The following is a 22,773-nucleotide window of genomic DNA, read 5'->3' on the forward strand; positions in this document are numbered from 1 at the left end:
GTAAGTCTGTAAACATAATATAACATAATAAGTCTACTCAGAATATGTCCTTGGCCACTGGTATCATCTTAGCATATAAACCACAATCCATGCAGTTCTAACCTGTACACCCACGGCATGCTTCACGGCATCCAGCAGGTCCTGTCCAGTTAGCTCCAATAACATCTGGATCCATCTTCTTTCCCCTCATTCAAGCTTTCATCTTCTTTTGTGGACTAATGAAACAACCACCCCCTTTTCCTTCTCTGTATTTCTGCTTTGTATGCATTCAATCTAGTCTACATCCAGAAAAAACAGCTGATCTTTGTTTAAAATAAACAAAAACTAAGCTATTCGAGTCTGTGTTAAATGATTTATGTGGCTTATCTTACTTACTTTTGTTACTTACTTATCTTACTTACATTTAGTCATTGCATAAGTTAGGAACTACTGTTTACCTAGAGTGGTTAAGTAATGTTCTCAAGGTCACACAAAAAGCGGGTTGGCAAACAGAGATGGAAACCCCAAGTGTCTAACTTTAGAACCCTTCCTCTGGGCCGCAGGCAGTACTATTTCACAAAAGTGCACCATTTCCTTCCTCACAGCAGCTTGAACTCTTGTAGCATAATACTTCATCTCTTTTTCCTCTGGAGACCTTGGAAATTACAACTGAATTTCTTACAAGGGTGATCATCTGTTTTTCTGGCATTCAGCATCAAAAGGGCATCTTGTTTCAGGCAGCTGAATTAGGACAGGCTTCTTGGGGCTTCGTCCGGGAGACTTAACAGGCTCATTCAGTTGAATGGAATTTTCTTCACACTGTTTTATGATGCTGCTGATGGACACTCAATGTGGAAAAAAATCCCTGAAAGTACAAATGAGTTCAGAAACACACTGAGGTGCTTCTTGGCGCTCACACTTTTATAGACACTGTCTCTGCAGGTGGCTGCAGAGTTCTGATCGTCTCTTCACTGTCAATCATAGTAACAGGTGTGCAGAGAGAAATGGCTGCCATTACAGGACATTTTCCCCTTGGAGGTCTGCACGGCAAGAAGCACCTTTCCTTCTTTCCTCCCAACCATCCACCCTAGTCTGCCAGTCTCATCTTTCTTAAATCCTGCTCAGAGGCTGCCAGCTCATGGTTTAAATGTCTGATGTCTTCTCTCTGCTGCCAATGGATTTCAGCCCTCAGAGCCTCTGCATTGTGGTTCCAGTACTGTGTTACCAGGCTCCTCTGTGCCTGGTCCCTTATGCATATTAAGCTGTCAGCAGTGGGTTAATTTGTTCAACCCACACAAGCTCCTATTTTCTTGCTTCATGTCTTTGTTCTCTTGTTACTTCCAGTGAAAACATTTCACCTTCCTAAAACCTGCACTTAAAAGTATTTAACATGTGAAATCAGACAGCATAGTGCTTGATAGATATTCAGACAGAACGACTCTTTATTGTTCTTCACTTGTTTTTCTAATGGCATGGATTTTAGTAGAAGAATGGCTCAGGAAAGGCAAGTGCAAGGACCTGATGGAGGCTTTGGTGCTCCTTGGGAATCTCTGTTAGCAGGAATGCAGAGCGAGGAGACTGGGCCATGCTGGTCAGCTGGAGCCTCAACTGTAAGAAATAGAATTGAGGTGGAGGTCACATCGCCAGGGATAGGGGAAACCAGCCAGCTGCCTGGCTAAGTAAAGAGAAATGAACAAGTGCGTAAAGAAGAATCAAGTCAGTATGTGTTTTCATGGTGTCATTGGTATAGTCATAAGTATCAAAACGGAGAGACATAGGGAAAATAAATATAACTCCCAACCTGCGAGATGTCAGATATACTGAGTTCCCAAAATTGACAAATGAATTCTAAGGACCAACAGAGGTTAAGACTAGGAAAACTTTATAGAGAGAGAGAGCGAGAGGGTGTAGACAGCTCTCTGTGAGCTCTTGCTTGTGGTGACAGAGATGACAAGCATGGTTCTGACAGCATCGAAATGTGTGCATCTATTATACAAGTTTACACTGGAGTCTTTTACCATACCTCTCTCTGTGTAGATTACTATAAATTAACATAAAAAACATTGTAATTCCCCTATCATTGACACCATGGAAGTACGTTATTATGTTAAAAGAGTTATTTTGTGGAAGGTAAACATTATTATCAACGTTATAACTCAGTTTTAGAATTTCATTTAAAATACACAAAGAGACTTGACAATAGCTTGGTGGAAACATGATAGGACACACGACTCTGTATAACTCCAGGCAACTTCCTGAGAACATTACTGTGAACATGTTCTCTGCACTCTTTGTGGATTTGTATTGTTGCTATGGTGACTTCCAGGCAGATGGCATCAAGAAATATTAGTCTCAGGAAGTGCTTAGTGTTCTTTATTTACTAGCATGGCTGAGGTAGCTAGTGTTGGGGCTCTGTTCTGAGACTTCGCTGAGTTCTCAGGTCCTGTGTATCAAAGTTATAGCTAATTATAATTGTTTATCCAAAAGGGTTTTTTTGTTTGTTTGTTTGTTTGTTAGTGTAAAATAAACCAATATGCCACTCAATCAATAATTTGTTACATAATGGAGTGCCCATAGCAGTACCTATGGATAGACAGGTGTTTGGAGGATAAAACAAGATAACGAGCACATTTCAACATGATATTTGGCTCAAATGTCAGCTGTTATATTCTTTGCTTGATTTACAGATTTGTAACGTTGGATCTGGGCTGAGTAGATCAGGGCTGAGAGTCTGGCTTTTTCCAGCTCTTGATGAAATGGTGACTTTCTGGGAGAGCTTGCTGGGATGTCAAGCAATATGGGGACTGTGGCCATTTCCAGATGAGCGCCTTTTGTTACTCCATGAGTGTGAGGAACCTGTTCATCATCTCACTGTGTTGGGCTCCATTCATCTTCTGATGGTGCAGGGAAGAGCATTTGTGTCTCTGCCTCCTTTCCCAGTATTGTAGTCAAGAGAGCTTGATCAAAGTTCTTGCTTAGACCCAGAGAAGCCAATAGCGCTCTGCAATGGGTTTTTCTGTGTGGCAGTTTCAGAGCACTCATTCCACAGTGATACCACCTTGTTCCCCATCCTAGCTCCACTGTTATTTAAATTGTAACTGTAGATTAGAACTTGACCACAGTGTTTCTGGTTTCTTAGTGATACAACATGTTTAAAATACAATTATCTTTTATGGTATAGAAATTAGAGGAGGTGTTTGTACCCTATGCTTATATCACTCTGGTACCTAAAATTAATCATCCTTCTTAGAACGTTTATACATTCAGTTAAAGTATTTATTGAGTGCCTAGCATGTATTTAATATGACTCAAGTATTGTGGGTGCCCTGGAAAGGAATCTGATATTTGTGAAATCTGAATGGTGCTGGCAGAATCAAACAACAATGAAAATAAATAAACCCCAGAATTTCAAGAGATATGAAGAATGGAAAGTGACTATGGAGGTGCCAGCTAATCAGAGAGAGAGACAGAGAGAGACACACAGAGAGAGAGAGAGAGAGAGAGAGAGAGAGAGAGAGAGAGAGAGAGAGACAGAGAGAGAGACAGAGAGAGAGAGAGAGAGAGAGAGAGAGAGAGAGAGAGAGACAGAGAAAGAGAGAAAGAGAAAGTAAGTGAGCCAGTACTATTGCGTTGGGAGCAGCCTGGGGCAATGCTTATCCTACTCCTGGGCAGCCATACCTGATGCGGTGAGGAATGAGCTTGGCCTGTGTAAAGAACAGGCAGCAACTTGGCATCCTTTAGGTAGGTGACAGACAGGGAGAGAGATGGGAAAGGCAGGTGAGGAGCAGGCTATGTAAGGACCCTAGGACTGAGACCCTGAAGTTGTACTCCAAGTACAGTAGGGTGGTGAGGGGTTTAGAGAGAGTAACACAAACTTATGTTTTCTTTGTTTCCTAGTAGCTAAGTCTGCTGCGGAGGGGTGGAATTTAATGGACGAAACTAAAAGCTGGAATGACATAAAGCAGTTACAGTTTGTTCCTGTGTGCGAGCTCCTTGAAGGTAGCTACTTACTTCTTTGGTCTCCATTTTTGAAATGCAGTACTTAATAAATGTCAGTTGGATGAAGGAATCAATTGCATGAATCTAGAGTGTGTGTAAATGCTGGGTTGAGTCTATTGTTTTCTACTAATCTTTTCAGGCAGGGTCTGTGTCACATCCTAAAACGGGAACAAATCTAGCTGTTTTGTGCCAACAATATGTTAATCGAGTATTTCCAAAGTCACTGCTATAGTTCAGATATGGTTTGTGAGTCCTCCAATTTGTGTGTTAGAGGCTGTGGTACTTGTAGCGGTTGTGTTGGTGGTGTGGAACCTTTAAGAGGCAGAGAGTAGTGGGAGGTTTGGGGGTTACTGAGGACCCCACTGCAAAGGGAATAAGGCAGCTCTCCAGAGAGGGAAAGAATCTAAAGGCCCGAGTCTGGCCCCAGCCTCTGCATTCTGGGTCAAGATGTGACTGATGGTTCTATTTGCATGTCAGCCATGACCATGTTATGTCACCATCCCTGCTCTTACTAGGGACCAAGCCCATGGGCCCACCCATCTTAAACTTTGAATCTCAGGGGTGGCAATGTGGGAAGGACTGGTGTTCAAGCCCCAGCATGGCAAAAGAAAACAAGAGGCACCACAAAACTTTAACCCTACTGAGCTGTTAGTCCCTCCCAGGTATTTCGTTTCGGAGCAGAATTGGCTGGTACAGTAACAAACACGTCAGGGGGCTGAGAGAGAATCTTCTGCTGCTTTCAGCTTCTAAACTTTCAAGCTTTGAACTTTGTAATTTTAAAGTTTTGCTTTCTATGTGGTGCTGTTTGACACATGAATTATGCTAGAATAAGATTTGGCTTTCGCTTAATGTTACAAGCACTAGTGTTTTCATTTAGTTGAATAATATCTTTAAGATGGAGTAGATGGAGTTGGGATATTTCTCAGTAAGTCATCCTGCCCAAGACTGACTGATTACCTCTGAGCCGAGAATGGACTCTCCACCTGGTTTGTCACCAACAGCCACTGACTTCTGTCATTTGGTTAAGTTTATATCCAGGGCTCGACCTTCCCAGCAGTGTATGGGGAATTCTTAGTTCTGCAAGCCTTCATTTACCTTTATAATAGTCAATCTTTTATCAACTTTGTTCTAATAAACTGCTTTTAATTTAAGATAAAACCCATCTTGACTTTTAGATAGAAAGCTTCAGGTTTAAATGTAGATTGAAAAATAAATCTTGAAAGAAAGAGAAAAAAGAATGAATGAGAACTGAACTACTGAGCCTGATGGAAGGATTTTTTACCTGAAGATAGATCCTGGCTTAGACAGCGGGGCAGCAGAGAGTGAAAATATTTATTTATAGCCAAGTGTGAAATAATTAGAGTCAACATTTTTATTATACTTCATGTGTGGAACTAGGTAGGAAGAGAGAATTTTATGTTCATATCCTGAAATGGTTTCTAAAGATCATTTTGTGTGAGTCTCCTTATGTTACACCTAAAAATTTTAATGTGTGTGTTATCTGGAGATAAGAGGAAAATGAAAATATTCCATTAGTTACTAGTGTTGTAACTTTATGCTGATTGTCAAATTCACAAAAAGATATATGCATTCTCAATTTTTCATTGTCATACTGACAACTGTTATGATTATGTGTGAGTAAAAATTAAATCTTTTGAAGCCGAGAGCTTCCCTGTCTTGCCTTAATATTATTTATGAGCATTTCAAAGTTGATGTCCTGTGAAATTGTTAGGATGTGAAAATATTTAAATATCAAGGTTGATTGCAGTAGGAAGAAAGCAGTAGAGAGGACACCAAACCCAGACCTCACACTGTCGTCTGCTGCATATGTAGGTCAAATAAACACCATTTTATTTTAGCTGCAGAGTGGGAGAGTATTAGTTTCTTACCACAGCCTGCTATCCATAGCTAATTTTTTAAAAGTATATCTTGAAAACAGTTGTAGAGGGCAATGTTCACACTTCTTTGGAGATTTGGAACATTTTTTAGGTAGAGTGAACCATTGGTCCCATCAGAATTTTCATCAGCATGCGATTATTCAGAGGTACAAAGTCCTGCAAAATGCCACAGCTAAAGGTTGTTGTGGGCATGGGGAATTCATGATCAATGATGTGGTTGGCCTGCTAGGGTTTGTCATCTGAGGATAGCATCTATGTGAATTTAAGGAAAGCATAGTCAGTATTACAGTACAGAGATAGGGAACAGCCAGTGTAAGGGCATTAAAGATAAAAAGAGAGAAGTGAAGCTTTCCTGCTGCCTCCCCCGTCAAGGATGGGAAATAAAAATGCTGGAAGTGTAGGCTGTATTACCATGAGTTTTCAGAGCCCAGCAGTATTAAGAAAAGAAGGGTTCAATTTGAGTACCATCACCCATATCGGTACTTCCCGCCCAGTTCACTGCAAGGGATCAAGCTAGGCACTTTGGGATATTTCAGAAGAAGGAGGACAGCGAAAGAGAGAGGGTTTCTGTGCCAGCCATTTCTGGAAATGAGCGTGGGCTGCTCCCCGACCCCAGATTGTCATAGTGGTCTTTATTGGTGAGCAGGGTCTGTCAGACAAGGCCGTTTCTCAGTGTGGATTCTGTCTGTCATAATGGTAGAGGGGACCAAGCCTTTTCATGGACTACTGTGTATTTTTGAACCGATTCTTTTCATCTCTTATTGAAGTTCAACTTCCATTTTGATGTTTTCTGCAGTTGAAGATGTGATGGAACGGAAAATAAAAAGACCCCACAAAGAAGAGAAATGGCCAGAAAAGGAGAGTTAAATATCCCATAAACATTGGTCTCTGCTGGGTTTATGAAGGCCAGTTCATCTTCCCACCACTCAGTAGCACCATTTGTTGGGAGGAGTGTTAGGAAGTTATGGTTAATACTCCCCTAGGAAAAATGCAGCCCTGGTGTGGAGGGTAAATAATGGAAAAGGCATTGGGCTCTTCTCTGTTTATGTTCAATAGTTATTTCTCTAGGTCTAAAAGGTAGTTTTGCTGTATCAAAAAAAAACCATTCAAGCTGATGGTTGCAGTGTATTTCTGATAAACTGTGATGAACTTGAGGTCAGAGAGTCTGGGATTTGGGTTCATCTCTTGTTCACTCTCAGCCACATGACCTTTCCTTCATGGAGCCATCGGGTAACTTGAGCAAGACACACTGGGGAGGTCACAGCAATTCCAGGAATGACAGGGGTCTGGGAAACCTTGGCTTTCTATAACTGTTTACTTTCCACAGAAATGTATTTGTTTTTTTAATATTCACTTTACGTAAATAAGTTTGTGAATGTGTTTGTTGAGAGATCTTTTCCTACTTGGTGGAATTGGAGTATGAGACAAAACCTCTAGCTCTTTGGTAGGCAAATGATGTATTTTCATTTATATAGACAGAAGACACGTTCTGTTCTAAACAAGCCTGCTGTTATCCGGCAGACTCTTTATGAATCTCACATCATTGAAAGTACTGAATCTTCAAAATAAAATAAACTTGAGTTTGAACCCTGATCTTATCCCTTTCTAATGATACAATTTCCTAAGGGAAATATTTTAGATTTTGAACCTTTATTTTCTTTGCTGTAAGGGGAATATGCCTTGCAGCATCATGTAGATTAAAACTAATGAGAGTGTGTTGCCTAGAACATGCTAGGTATCTGACGAACTGTAGCTACTTTTGTGTGGTATTTTACTCAGGCAGCATTTCATTCTTGCTAAGCTTTACCTCACTGATAGGCACCCCTTCTCTGAAGACCTCTTCTAGAGCAGAAAAATTCATCACATTACTTAGCAGATTTTATCTTGACCTTTAGACAGCTTGGATGAAGGTCCCAGAGCATTTTCTTAATGTTATAATGTGTACCTAGAGAACTATTTAGCAAGTTGAGAACTGACCTTCTTGCAACTCTGGTTTAAATAAGTCAGTTGTAGGAGAGAGGGACTTAGTGAAGAAAGGTTCTATTTCAAGTTGATTAGCAAAAGCTCAGAAGCATGAGTAGAAGTAGGTTGGTACTGTATGGAAGTTCATGTTAAACTCTGGAGGGCAAATAGTGTAGAATTTTGTATCCAATGAAGATACTAAGCAGTAGGAAAAGTAGTCTTTGTCAGGCTGACTCCTATATTTCTCTAATTCTCATTTTTACTTTATAAGTAAGATACTCATCACAGCTCTCATCTGTCACTATATTTATTATTTATGCGCCCACCTATCCTTCCATCCCATTAGGCATTCTCAGTGGTTTATTTTCAGAAGCCTTTAACCCACATTTGGTGTTAGCTAGTGTTTTCGATGGAGGTTAGCGATAAGCAAGGTAAGAAAGTTCCTGTGTTTGAGGAAAGCCGACCAGCAGGGGAGTGGGCACATGCATAGATGACAGCCATACTATTTAAATTTGCAGAAGCTACTTTTATGAAAATCGGAAAAGGCACATGGTGGTTCTTAACTAGGGAAGATCACAAGTTAGGGATGTGGATGTGGCGTGTCACGGGTGATCCAGTTGAAGGATGGGGAATTGCAAGTGGGGACTTCCTTGTTGTGTTGCACCATAGACAGGTTTAGAAGGATGATAATGCATTTGCAGAAAGGACAGGTAAGAAGAGTGTCCAGTCTGGGAGTGCATCGTGAGAACTCACAAGGGGATTTGATTCCTTTTCCCTTTCCTATGCATGATATTTACAGAGCACCTCCCTTGTGTTCTTGGCTCATGTCAAGTGTACTTGTCGCCTAAGCCGTAACCGTGCAGCCTCATAAACCTTTCACATCATCTGAGCTCATCCACAGTGCCTGTGGGAGCCCAGTGTCTCTCAGCACTGTTGTCCTGGCTCCCTGTCCCCACCCCCATGCTTTTTGATACTGGTTCTCTGTTAGTGCTTATGCCCACTTCTATCTCATGTGTCCTTTGAGCTAAGTTTTCTTTCTCCTGTCCTTTTTGCTCCCACTGAGCTGCATTCTCTGGAACTCTCCTTGCTGTGCTAGCAAAGGCTCCTGCTCTTGGTCTTCTGGAATCCTCCTGGGAGCAGCAATCACAGAGGAGGCTGCTTTGGACCCCAGAGGCAGCATCAGCTTCTTAAAGACAGTTGGAGCACCTGGAGTCATCTCTTCCTTCCTTATGTAAAATGATTTCTCTGTGGAAGCCTCATGACTCCTGATGTCATTTCTAGTTACTGTCAGTGACAAAACTCCTGGCCACTGCCTTTCCTTCATTGGGTGCTCAGGCTGCAAATTCACACAAAGCTGTCTGGTTATTCTGGGCCAAATCCCAGCCTGACACATTTTTACTTCTGTGGCTGTAATCATCCTCACTCCCATGCTACTTCCTATTCTCCTGCCATTGCTTCAGGTGTCTACTCCTAGAATCATGAGCTCTGATAGACTGATCTCCAGGCAGGATCTTCCAGATCTGAACTATCAGGTTTTCATTCCTCTGGTCAGACCACCGTGGCCAGACCTCCCTCCCATCTCCCTTCCACCAGTGCTGTTCTTATCATGATCACTGCTGCTCTCCCAACTATCAGCTCCTTCCTTCAAATTGCGTCCATTGTATGAAGTCCCTTTACAGATGGGGGTATTTCAATCGCTGCATTGTTCCCTGTGATAACCTCGTGCCCACATTCCAGTTCCTACCTTCTTCCTTCTCCTTTCTCCACCTTTTATGATGTTCTGTACCATGCATGCCTTTTCATAGATGCTCCTAACCTGTCTGTGACTTTTTCTTCCACATTTTCTTCAAAGAGCCTTCAGTATATCAGCGTCCTCCTCTGTGCATGTCTGTCTGTCCTGTTCACTGTGGGAGCCATGACCAAGCCTGCCTCATCTCTGTACCCAGGCCAGCATCATTCCTGGAGAGCTGAGGTCCTGAGGGCAAGAAGACCACCCAAGGGCTCAAATGGGGCCCAGAGAAGCATACTGCCCTTCAGGAACTCATAGTGAGAACCCCTCCCAGGCCAGCTGCCCCACTCAAGGTAGGAGAGTCATACGTGGAGAGACCAATGAGAATTCCTGGTGGGGCACTTTAGAGACACTTGATGGTACCAAAGCAGGCACTCCTGGGGTAGAGGTATGCGAGGAGAAAGAAGAGGAGGAGAAGGAGGAGGAGATGGAGAAGGAGGAGGGGAAAGAGGAGGAAGAAGACGAGGAAGGAAAGGAGGTGGCTGCTGTCATTAGTTGGACTCTGGCCCCATTTTCTTCTTCCCGCTTCTTTTCACAGTAATTTTTTATGATGCCATAAGACAATAAGTATCACTTATTTCCTTCTGTCTGTCCCCTCCTGTGTCTGTGTGTAGGGAATGTATCCTAAAATAGTAAAGTGAAGTGTCTGAATTTGATGTCAACGGATACCAAAAATCAGTGATGTCAGTACTTTTTCATCTCCAAGAATGCTTTTTATTATTACGTCAGAAACACTTTAAATTTGATTTTCCCCAAATTTTTTTTACTTACCAAAGATAGTGTGACCAATTTATCTTTATTATCAGTCTTCTTTGTATTGAGGAATCTCATATTTTGCCATCATTGCTAATCAGAGGCACATGTTCTGAGTTCTTAAATTTAAGAGTTTTAATTTCTTTCACAGTTTATAGGGCAAAGATAATAAGAATACATATATGTGGGCATGCACACGCAAATACACGCAGACAGACACACATGCACACACACACACACACACACACACACACACACACACACACACACTCTAAACAGATCACCTAGCAGGCCTTCAAATAATCCAAGCAATAGCAGCTGGGCTCAGGGAGGGGACAAGAAGAACTAGTTAGTGTGAGCAAGATGTGCAGCCCTGCTTTGGGGAGCTGTGGGGTAAGGAGGGGTGAATGACTGCAATGTCTTTGGAGGAACCTCAGCGAGGTCATGGGGGAGCCAGGGTGAGCACTGGGGGTCAGGGGCACCGACATTAGCAGACATTGGCTCTCATGTAGATCTCCAGGGCCTAGGAGGCAGGTGAGAAAGCTGAGGAACCTGAGGAGAATGACCAGCTTTGAACCAGGACAGGCAGAGCAGCCTTGCAAGTTAGAGACTGTGTTCCACACCCTGTCTCACTGAACCTCTCCATAGCCACTGTCCTTCAGGTGGGGACGCCTAAGTCCATAAATACCATGTAATGTTTCCAGATTAATGCTAAAGCGAGGAAAGTGGATTGAGATCTGTGAGATATTTTTTTTTTCTGGTTATGATATTCAGCTACTAAGGGTCATATATGCTGTCATCTACTTCAAGAAAAGAGAAATACAGGCCTGTGATTGGCCTCTTTCTAATTTTTGAACACATTCATGACCATATAATTCAACTTATGATATAAAGGGTATAATTTTTAATGTTACATCACATATGAGCTATTAGTAAACATATTTATACACAAGATTTACCACTGTGGCCCCTTTAAAGATACATTTCAGTGGCAGTGGTAACAATCACAATGTTGTATGATCATCTCCTATCAGTGAACTATTTTTACAAACTTTTCCTCACATTAGCTGGGTACGGTGGTGCAGGCCTCTGAACCCAGCACCTGGGAGGCTGAGGCAGGAGGATCATTGCAAACTCAAGACCGGCCTGCACTACACAATGAGCTCAGGGCCAGGCTGAACTGCACAGTGAGACCCTGTCTCTAAATGGCCAACAAACAAACAAATAATAAAACCTCTTTCATCACATAAGACAGAAGCGTTTTACCTTTTAAGCAATAGCTATCTATACCTCCCTCTCTCTCTAGGTAAAAACCAATTTATGCTGGAGGGACCGTGGAGAACCCTTGATATTTCATCAGAACCTAAACACTGAATTTCCATCTGGCCTGACAACTGTGTTTATAGATAGGTGCCCGCAGAACTGGACGAGGGGACTGTACTCCTAGCCTTTTCCATGGAGTCATTTACATTGGCTGCAAAAGGGATTGTTCTCATGTTCCTCTTCTGTGCAGACCTGAGCCTGCTTTCTCACACAGCTTTCCTCCGTTCTGTTTTCCTGGTCTCTCACGTTGGATGTTACTGCAGAGGAGACAGCACAGTGTAGCGCAGAGCTTCTTATCCCTCTGTCATCTATCCTCTAAGGAATCTTTGGGACATGTTTTCTCCCCTGACATTTAGTGCCACAGACCCCTAGCTGTGTGTTGGAGAACCACAGACCTCCGTAATGTCTCAGATCCAGCCATACCGCCTCCTGATCAGGTGTTTCACCTCATGGTAGGCTTTTCTTTTCTTTTCCTTTTTTTTTTTTTTTTTTTTTTGTCTTTTTCGTTTTTATCGGTACCAGGGATCGAACTCAGGACTGCCTGATTACAAGGCAGGCACTTATGCTGCTGAGCTAAATCCCCAGCCCCACACCTCATGGTAGGCGAAGTCACCCCACTGAGAGGCGGCCACCTGGGGTCTGCCTTAGCTTTTGTTCTTTGTCTCTTACTTGTTGTGTGTCAAAGGTCAAGTTGTTTAGTCTCTCCTGTCTCACTTCCTGTTTTGGGAGGCTGAAAAGTTGTGCCTGCTCAGAAAAGTTATAAGGAGAGCTCTATCAGTAAATAACGGGGTAAGGAATAGCTCTCACAAAGCACTTTACAGATGTTTGCTATTGTTCAGAAGAATCCTTCCATTTAGAAAAGTAGCTTCAGATCCATTGAACAGTGGAGACATTGGTTTTCTGCCGTGTCCCGGTTTCAGGATGGTGTGGTTCTTTCCCTCTTTGGAATTGTTTTCAAAGGGAAGCAGTTGGGTTAGAATGTCTTTGTCTGTCCTCCATCCATTCCTTTCTGTTTGTTTGCTGATATTGGGGGTTGAGCCCAAGCAGTGATGGGCTTCCTATGTCACCAGCCTTGTTTCTTACTTGCTAACTTAGAGACAGGGTGGAAAAGAGCGAATGGATTTCTTGAACTGGGCAGTGTTCCTCAACTGCCTTGCTTGTAGGTCCATAGCCTCCTGCTTGTCTGTAATTCAGAGTCTGATATTCAATGTGACTTTGTAGTGAGTCACTTCTTAAATTTGAGCACTAAATCATTTATTTTTAAAAGATTAGAGCTCGTGCATTTTATTTCAACTACTTGGTGAAAGCAAGGAATTAGTAACTTGACCAAGTGACTATAGAAAATTGGTATTTAATTAAACAAGGAAGGTGGATATTCTTGGAGAAGAAAGTAAGTTTGCTTTGTAGAAGACCAGAAAAGAATGGATGCCATTGGTAGAAATCCTGTAGAGCCATCTTCCATCTGGTTAATCTCTTGTATCCACATGTATTTTCCTAGAGAAACAGATATAACATAAGATATACAAATGTATAAGAAATTTCAAGATTGCTTTACAGAGCCACAGAGTTAGGTGAGGGAGCATGCACAGGGGGTCTGCACCCTGGAGCTGAAGGATTTGGTCCCAGGTCTGGAGCTCACTGCAGGGGACGCGCAAGTCTGTATCAGGCTGATAGGTCTGTGCTAGGAGGCTGAAGGATCCGAGAAAGAAGCCAAAGAGTCTGCACTAGAAGCTATGTCCACCCTGAAGGGGAAGACCAGAGACCCTCTGAAGAACAGAGGCAGAACTGTCCTTCCTCATTTCCCCTTTGTGCTGTCCAGGCAATGAACTGCACCTGGGTGGTCCTCTCTACCCTAGGATGTAAAATTGCTGAGTTGACTTAGTTAAATTTCTCAAGTGGACACAATCAATCAGCCATTATACCGCATAAAATAAAAAAGTTAGTAATACCTATGTGGTGCTAGTAAAGATGAAATGAATCAATGTATGTAGAATTCTTAAGCCTGTGCCTGGCACAAAGTGGTAGTCAATTAATGCCACCCATTATGGTAAGGAGGAGTCACAACTAGAGACAAAGAAGATAAAAATGATGTGGTGGATAGACAGCTGGTGGTCACCTTGTAACAACCTGCTGAACTGAGTCAGTCTTCAGGTGGGTGCTGGTGTGGATGACCCACCTGAAAACTGTTCCCAACATAAAAAGGAGGACTGGAGAGGAAGAGGTGTTGCTGTTTCTCCTGTTGCCATTGGTTCTCCTGGAGGAACTTGTTGAGCTTCTTTCCTGATACGAACTTGTCTGTTCTATTATCAGAGGAACTTGGGACCTTGTAGTCACTGAGAATGGTTGTGGTTCACATTGGAGTAGCTCTGGTCTTTACTTTGGGCATTGCTTCCTGGCTCCAGAGGGCAGGATGGTGTGCTATTCAATCACCAGGAAAAGCTTGTCACGCTGGCTTGCTGATACGAACTCTGCTGGTCTCACAGTTACAGGATCTTGAGATGTGGTTGTTGCTGAGAATGGCTGTGGTACTTTTGCAGGGAGCTCTGGTCCTTACTTTGAGCATCACTTCCAGGCTCCAGTGCAGAACCCGCGGGCTGCTGGCACAGCTCTCTCATCCTGCTGGCACAGATTTTCTAGTTTCCTCCACTGACCTTTGGGTCTTCCCAGCACAGATCCATGAAACAGACTTGTACAAGACATTGTCATGGGCTCTAGGTTTTCAACTGGACTCATGTTGAAGTCCCAATGTAGAACATTGCCAAGGGATGTGGACCTTCAGCTGAATTCTTTGGGGTCTTTAGTGTGTGGGCAGATTTCCTGCACTGTTTTGGATTTGACTCTTTGGGTGACTATTATAAAATAATTTATAAATTATGTGTCCTATATTAAGTTGTTTTCCTTGTTACCCGGAGTATAACAAATGCTTTTCTTGGTTTTATTTTCTTCCATCTCATTGATGTTTTAGTGACTGTCTTTTTTTTTTTTTTTTTTTTTTTTTTTTTTTTTTTTTTTGTATAAAGCAAGATCATTATCAGGTGGAGTCAGAGTGATCAGGAAAGGCTATCGATATTTGTTAAGGCATCTTTCTTTATCAAGACTGCAATCAAATGCCCTCTTCTGAGTGAATCACTGTTATGACATCCATTGGAATTAACCTCTTTTCTTCTAGGAGAATCCGCACTGGGCCTTCTCAGTCCATGCTCGTGTGACCTCCCTCCCTCCTGGCTGAGCATGGGTTTACGAAGGCATAGATCCTGTTGCACTGACATCTGGAACCTTTACTGTTTGAGCTATTTAGCTATCTTTCAGTATCTGTTGAATTTACTGTTACAGTTGTAGGGAAGACAAAAGCTCAGTGTAGCTCTTACTTTTCCTGGGTTTCTCTGACTAATCTGAGTTGTGACACATGGGAGAACTTGGACCTCTTGGATGCCCTAATTGTGTTGTTACCGTCAGCTGAGGTGGAGCTCAGACAGTGACAGATGTAGGTAGGATGCACCGCAGCTCGGGGCAGAGGCAGAATCAGTCGCCCTTGTCTCCAAGTGTGTTTTTCCTTGCAGACACTCAGCAGAGGTTTATGGTCACCCTTGAAGTTCACCAGAACTAGGGTGAAAAGTAAGTCACGGGATAGGGTTTTATGCTGCTTTCCTAAATCCATTGTGCTAAAATGCCAAAGGCACAAAAAAGATGTGTTTCTTTATTGACAGTGTTTGATTCTGAAATTGAACCCAGCAGAGGAAAAATATCTTAGCCTGAATTTCCAAATATCTGCCATAACTATGTATAGGAAGTTCTTTAAAAATATCAGCAACCCTGGAGTCTAACATGAAAAGCGTGTCATCGTCCATCTGCTCTAAGAAGACTTCCTTAGTATTCATGGGATGACCAAAACATCCTTTTGAGATTTTGTTCTGAAAATATTTGATCTGGCAGCCAACAAGCTTGTTTGACATATATTTTAAAAGATGATGTAAAAATCCATTTCATCAGAAAACTGAGAACCTGAGAGGCTACTGTATCATTCAGCTACGGCTGCCATAGTGAAGTACTGTAGACTGGGAGACTGAAAAAATAACTGAATTCTTACAGTTTTGAGTTTGGAAGTGTGAGATCCGGGTGCTGGCACCGTAAGGTTCTGGAACGATTTTCTTCCTGGTTTGCCAGCAGTCACCTTCTTCCTGCCTTCACATGGGAGAGAAAGCGAGGGTGAGAGTAAGTTCTCTGGGGCTTCTTCCTGGGAGAGCACCGATCTACACCATGAAGATCCTGGCCCTTTCCATGCTACAAAATCAGATAAAACAAAGTTTCATCACAGTTTAATAAGAGAATCACAATAGTTAACACTGTGTCTGTCATCTAAGTAGGTACTCAGTGTATAGGAATTGGACAAAAAAGATTCCTTCTTTCAAAGAAGAAATGGATAGTAACACAGTTTCTTTTGAATACGCTTAAACTAACTAGTATGGAAAATTATTTGAATTTTTCCCTAATTCCTATTTATCTATCTTCTACTGTGAATTCTATCTGTATATCTGGTTCTCTGTCTCTTTTTGGATAGAGAGACTCTTAGATAAAGGAAATGATGTAATATTTAAGTCTGTATGTCTGACTTATTTCAGTTGACATTATGTTTCCAGTTGCATTCATTTACCATTGAATGCCCCAGGTTGATCTTTCTTTATGGCAAGTTGTGATCCATTGTACACAAGAATTCTTAGAAGATTCCTAAGAAGATTCCTAAATTCTAAGAAGATTCCTAAAAAAAGTTAAAAATAGAGACTTCATTTGACCCACTTTTCATCTAAGTTTCTTCCTGAGACATTCTATTAAAGTGCTATAGGCACATCTGTGTTTCTAGCAGTACAATTTGTAATATCTAGATCTTAGAGACATATATGCCCATCAGTAGATGAATGGATAAAGAAAATGTGCTATTTGTACACAATGGAATACTACCTTGCCATAAAAAAGGTAAATTTGAAGCATTTGTATAGAAATTGATGCAATTTGAAAACATGATATTAAATAAAATAGGCCAGACACACTTGTTTAAATTCTACATAGTTTCCGTTATATGGATAGGTAGTACACACATGTGGGAGACTTTTTTCAAATAGATGGGAGACTTAGAGAGGGAGGTGGGGGAAGGAGGGGAGGAAGAGGGATGGAGAGAAAGATTTGAGGGAGTAAAATGATGGAAACAGAGCTTTGCAAATGGGAAGGGCAACAAGAGTTGAAAGGAACAGGAAAAAGTTGAGGAATAGGGCTGAGGATTTACCTCAGTGGTATAAGCACCTGCCTGGCAAGCACAAGGTTGTGAGTTCAATCCCAGTACCACAAAAAAAGGGAGAGGGAAGAATAGGACATAAAAAGAGAATTAAACTGTGAAGTATCCTCAATTCCTCATGATGAATATAATCAGCTTGTACTTCAAACTAATAAATTAAAAATTACGTGGGCATAAGATTTAAAAAATACCCTGTGGCACAATGGAAGGTGTGGATAGTTCTGATATACCCACCAACTGGCCATCACTGCTGTGTTTCGATAGCCCACAAATCTCTGCAAAGTCAGATCAGTCTGGTAAAACTGCTGTGCAGATTATTTTACCACCCCCTAGAAAACCTGTCCAGCATTGCGCTGTCGTGTATCTGTTTGCTCATCCCAGTTGCCCTTAGTTTTCTGGAAAAATGCCTACGCATGTGACCTAGACATTGTTTCTAGTACCTGTGTTTTTGGGAAGGCCTCTGGCTGTCTGCAGTCTTCTGCATTGAGAGGGGATGGCTCAGGAGAAATTGTTGCAGTGGAGGCTTCTATGATGAGGGCACAGAAATACCAGATTCTGTGCAGAGTATCACAACCAAGGTGTAAGCACCCTCTGGTACAGCTCTCTCATTTTATACATGAGAAAACCACAATCTAAAGAAAAAAGTGACCTGCCCAAACCCACAGTAAGCTACTAGAAACAATGAGAAGTTAGTGTGACTTCTGAGTGTCATTTCCAATGCCCTCAGTCCAACAATCAACAAGAGACAAATGTGCTGCTTGGGATTGAGGGACCTTAGTTGGATGGATCTAAGTACTGTACAGTCCTCTGTGAGGGCTGTCCCTGGGGTTGGTAGGCAAAATGAGATGGAATGCAAAGGACTGTTACGAGGGAATATGGTCCCACTAAGTTGGTTTTCACCAGCACTCTGCTTTCCTGTTAAATTTACACTAAGAATAGTGTAGGACACTCCCCCTGTGGAGCCCACTCCATTGTATTTTTATAGGAAATTCTTCCCTAATAAGTCTGAATAAATCATATTATGTTATTGAGAGGATTCTTTACATACACTTCTGTATGCTCTCTAGACTCCGCACTTTAATGACACTGATGCTAAATTTGGGTCTGCGTTTGCTCTGAACGTCTATGCAGGTGGTGGCTGATGGTATGTGAAGAACTATTATGCTCCATCAAAATTCATTGTGAAGTCCGTAAATACATTTTTAAAAATGGAAACAAAGTACTTTGCAATCCTGGGGACATAATTCATGTATTTTTATTACTTCAAAAAACCACCAGACGATAAGCTCTGATATTTCTAAGGTGACAAGCAATATATAAGAATAAATCACACTAGGAGTTCCATTACACTCCAGTTGATATATACAGCAAAAAGGGTTATAAATGTTTATTTAACAATATTTAACAGTATTATAAAAACCTAGGCTTCTGTATCACTAACTTCCTATCCTATAGGAGACACCAAGCTCCTGTGAAAGGGGCCGTGCCAGGCTACGCATTCCCACTGCAGACAGAATGCCTGTATCTGCCTGCTCAGGGGCCTGGGGTTACTGGAGTCCAATGTGTGAACATGTTGGAATGTGATTAAAAGAGCCAAGGAAGCAGTGGTGGATGGGGCCACACTACCACTTAACCAAGACTGTAATCTGGAATAAATGTTCTGGAAAATGTTGCACACAGGTGTGGGAGTTAGGAAGTCTGCTTGTTTTCATAGCTATCATGACACCTTGGGGCACGGCAAGCATCACCATAGCTGTGCAGTGTCACCGAGAGTCAAAATTTGACACAACAGAAACAGTGCCAACATCGGAGGTGGACTTCCTGGATCCAAATCCAAGGTTTTTGCTGAATGGTTTTGTGCCTTGAGTCCTAAGTCATCTAAGAATTGCTGAGACTCAGTTTATCCATCCTGGCATGGGGATACCGATCTTCTAGAGTAGTCAATTCTAAGTTGAATGATGAGATGTTCTCTCTGGAGTCCCTAGCCAAGTGTCTAACACCTAAAAATGACAGGCACTTGGAATGTCAGGTACCACGTACTGTTTCTTGTTCTGTTCTGTGTACGAAGCATGTGCTGTTTAGCTGGTTGCTCATCTTAATAACCCTGTAGCTAAAGAGGTACCTTTAAAGTCACTCTGTTTTAGGGGCTGGGGATTTAGCTCAGCAGCATAAGCGCCTGCCTTGCAAGTGCGTGGTAGATCCCCGGTACCGATAAAAAAAAAAAATAAGAATAAAAATATCTTTAAAAAAAAAAGTCAGCCTGTCTTTCTGTAGATACCAAGCTCACTGTGGTTCTTCATAGAAACTTTTTTTTTTTTTTTTTTTTTTTTTTTTGTAGGGAGGTCTGATTTAGATGTTTAGCTTGAGACTGGGCTTGAGTTGATTCGACATCCGCCCTGGGCTCCAGCCTTGGGCTTGGCCCCTTTTTGCCTTTGGTTTGGGTGAACATCACTTGGGGAGAGGCAGCGCCTCAGCCCCCTATACAGCACCCAGGATTTTGCTCAGGTTTGCGGTTACAGTCCCCATGGCTTTGCAGCCACCCCATCTCTGTCTCTGATGTTGGTTCATTCTTCCAGTAGGGAGTTATGCTCTTTTTTCCCTACTTTATATTTATCCATTACCTCTCAGTGTCTGTCTACTTCTGTGGACATAAAGCAACATTGTCTTACCTTAGCATCATTTTCTCTTCTGGAGGTCATTTTCTTCATGCAGCCCAGCCCTTTGAAGATGTTAATTCTGTCTTGACTCTTGTAATCAGATTCCTTTTTGAAGCACTCCTGAATCCTATTGATACTATATGCTGGGCTACATCATCTGATACGAAGCAGCAATCTCTATTTTGGTGAATCTGTCTCTCTGCCACCCTCTTCCCTGTTCTGAAACTATGAGTTTTCTATTTTTTCCATTTCTTTCATCTTCTAGAGACTCAGCTGAGTGATTTTCCTCTGTCTGTTACCCACCATTTATACCAGGCTGTGTCTTTTGTATGTGCTTTCGTGATGAAGGATAAGCAGCAAAGATAAGATCATGACAGTTTAATTTTCTGGTGCATTTTTCAGCTTTTGGGCTTTATTTTAGTCCTGCCAAAATTACAAATGGTATGAACTCTCAGCCATACCATGTGAGCAGCAAGGATGTATGGCCACATCCTGGAGGTCATTTTCTTCAGGCAGCCCAGCCCTTTGAAGATGTTAAAGAGCATGTTAAAGATGTTAAAGACCCCTCCAGGGTCCAGGATGCTTGGCAGAGGGCAAAGATTGGATTAAATCTATGTAAGCAATTCTCCCTGAGGTTTTTAAAGCAGCCTTTTGTCTATTTTTTGAAAAATATCTTGATTCAAGTCCTTAGAATGCCATCTAACCAGGGGATGGCCTGTTTGATTTGCATCAGATTAAGTAACTTCTTCAAACCTGGGTGAGCTGGGCACTCTCAGTGGCTGTAGAGAGGCCAAAGGAGGGTCCTCTGGGAGGAGCAGACAAGGATCCTTGACATGGACACAGCCATTGCAGTCAATAGCCTGCTCGCCAGTTGTGGCCCGTGGGTGAAGACTGAATTGCTTCAAGGCAAGTCCTAACCAGTTTCTCATCTTAAGGAATGGCTGGGCCCCTCAGCAGTGCAAGGCAGACTTCCCTGTGTGACTGTGTTCCTGTGAGTAAAAGACCAAGGTGATTTATCCTTTAGCGTCCCCTGCTCAATCCCTTCTCCTCAACTGCTGCTGGAGTGATATTTTAAAAACAGAAATAAGATTGTGTCCCTGGTCTGATGGAAGTTCGGGCTTCTACATGTAGACCCCCCCAGGACCTGTGTCTTGAGCTTGTCTTTCAAGTTACATCTCAAACAGGCACAGCTCCTGCCTGTAACCAGTCTTCTGGAATGTACTTCTCTGTTTGCTGTGTTGTTTCTCTCCCCTTTCTCTGTTTCTCTTCACACATTGAGCATCATTTCTATAGTAAATCTTCTCTGACCTTCCTGGAGGTCAAATCCTCTTGTTAAAGGGTGTCATGTCCTTGCTTGAAATTGTCATAGGTTTGTTTCAATCATTTGTTAGGAAGTTAAAACCTAGGATGGCGTTTTGTTCATCACTTTGCCTCTGGACTTGTAGCAACTTCACTAATATTCTTTGGGAGTCATGATTAAGTGATTCTCCCCTTTCCTAAATCTACAGAGAAAAAGTTAGTCTCCAAAGTGTCCTTCTGGGTACCCATCTTCATTCTCTACTTGGTGAATTCTGATTTACCTTTTCAGATCAATCTTTGTGATCTTTTTCTTTGAGTTTCCTTTCATAGTTACCTTTGTATTGGTCAGAGGGAGCTCAATGTCTTAACTCCACAAGAATACATTTCTAGGTTCACCAGTCTGGCCTAGTGGCCTGTTTCTCACCTAGAGCCCCAGCAGGAAGGATTATTCAACTCTGCACTTCTGTGATATGGAAGGCAGGGATAGGAAAATGTGCTAAGCCAGATGCTGGCTCTGACCTTCCTGCCTAGAAGTGATACCTGAGTGCCTGTGCTCAGATTCCATGATCGTTCATATGGACAGGATTTTATCAAGAGAGAGTGGAGAGGTTCATTTGTGTTCTCTGAAAGTGGGTGAGATTTTGCAGACATCAGTAATCCAGACCAAACTTTCCCATCACCTGGCTCCTCCTGGATATCCAAACTGTCACTCCCAGAACTTTACTCTTTCTGCCCTTCTCTGTCCCTTAATCTTAATACACTGTGATCCCATCTTTTAGCTTGTGTGTTCTAGCACCATCACTAAAGTAATTCTGGCTCTGGGTTGGGTCCCCTGGAAGCAACTGTGAGATGGAGACCAGCACGTAGGAAGTTGTTGACTACCTGAGTTCTGTCATCAATTTCTAGTGTTGTGTCTCATATCATAGTTACAAGACTGTTGCTAAACGTGGGTCTCTTTAAGATCTCAGTGACACAAAAATAGTTTTTTATTTATAGCCCTACAAATCTTTAACACTGAAAATGGTCTGCTGCTATATCAACGTGTTTTATTAGGAAATAAATCAATGTACTTTTCTCTTAAAAATAAATAGATCTATGAGTTTTCTAGTGAACCAATGTAGTCATTTTTATCCTTAGTTTCTGTGTATTACGGATGGTAGGACATCTATGATTATCTTCATTGAAACACTATTTGACTACCATTTTTAGCGAGTGTTTTTGAAGTAAATCATAGTGAATAAGATATTTTTTAATATAAAGAGAAAAACAAAACTAAATGAAGCAAGACAGTAAAAGGCTAGAAGCAACACAGAATTTCAAGAAAAAAAAAAACATACAGTAAGAGTTCACCAGTTAATATATCACACATTGTCAACTTACAAACAGCTGTCCAGATTACAAAATTAGTGAATAAGATATTAAGTACAACATGTCTGAGTGTGGTGGGTGATTTTGTGTCTGGTATTTAACTTCTCTGAACATTGCTTTGCTAAAACTTACAGGTATTTTTAGTTTGTTCAAGGATTTGCATTTGTATCAACTTGGATGATGTCTTCAAAAAGACACAGACCTTAGAATCAGAACTAACCCTTAGAATAAACTGATGGGGATCCCGTGTTCTGGAGAGTAAATGCAAGTCATTGGCCGTTAAACAGTGGAGCTACAAACAGAGCTCACATTTCCCAGCTATAGTCTGCCTCTGTCTCCATCTTTCATCAGCAATTTGAATAAAATGAATCTTAATCCAGTTTTGAATGCATAATTTCCAGAAAAATGTTCTCTTGACTTAAAGTTGTAAGTTATGTTAATTCTTAGCATAAACTTTTA

At 41.8% G+C, this 22,773-nt stretch overlaps 1 pseudogene; it reads left to right on the forward strand.

Annotated features, from left to right (window-relative positions):
* LOC100728572 (protein kinase C-binding protein NELL1-like) overlaps positions 1-22,773 on the forward strand; it is a 609,835-nt pseudogene that overhangs the window by 347,024 nt on the left and 240,038 nt on the right.

Source organism: Cavia porcellus, unplaced genomic scaffold (genome assembly GCF_034190915.1).
Source record: "Cavia porcellus strain 051 isolate PalLab524CR breed Dunkin Hartley unplaced genomic scaffold, mCavPor4.1 scaffold_9, whole genome shotgun sequence".
Lineage (NCBI taxonomy): Eukaryota > Metazoa > Chordata > Mammalia > Rodentia > Caviidae > Cavia > Cavia porcellus.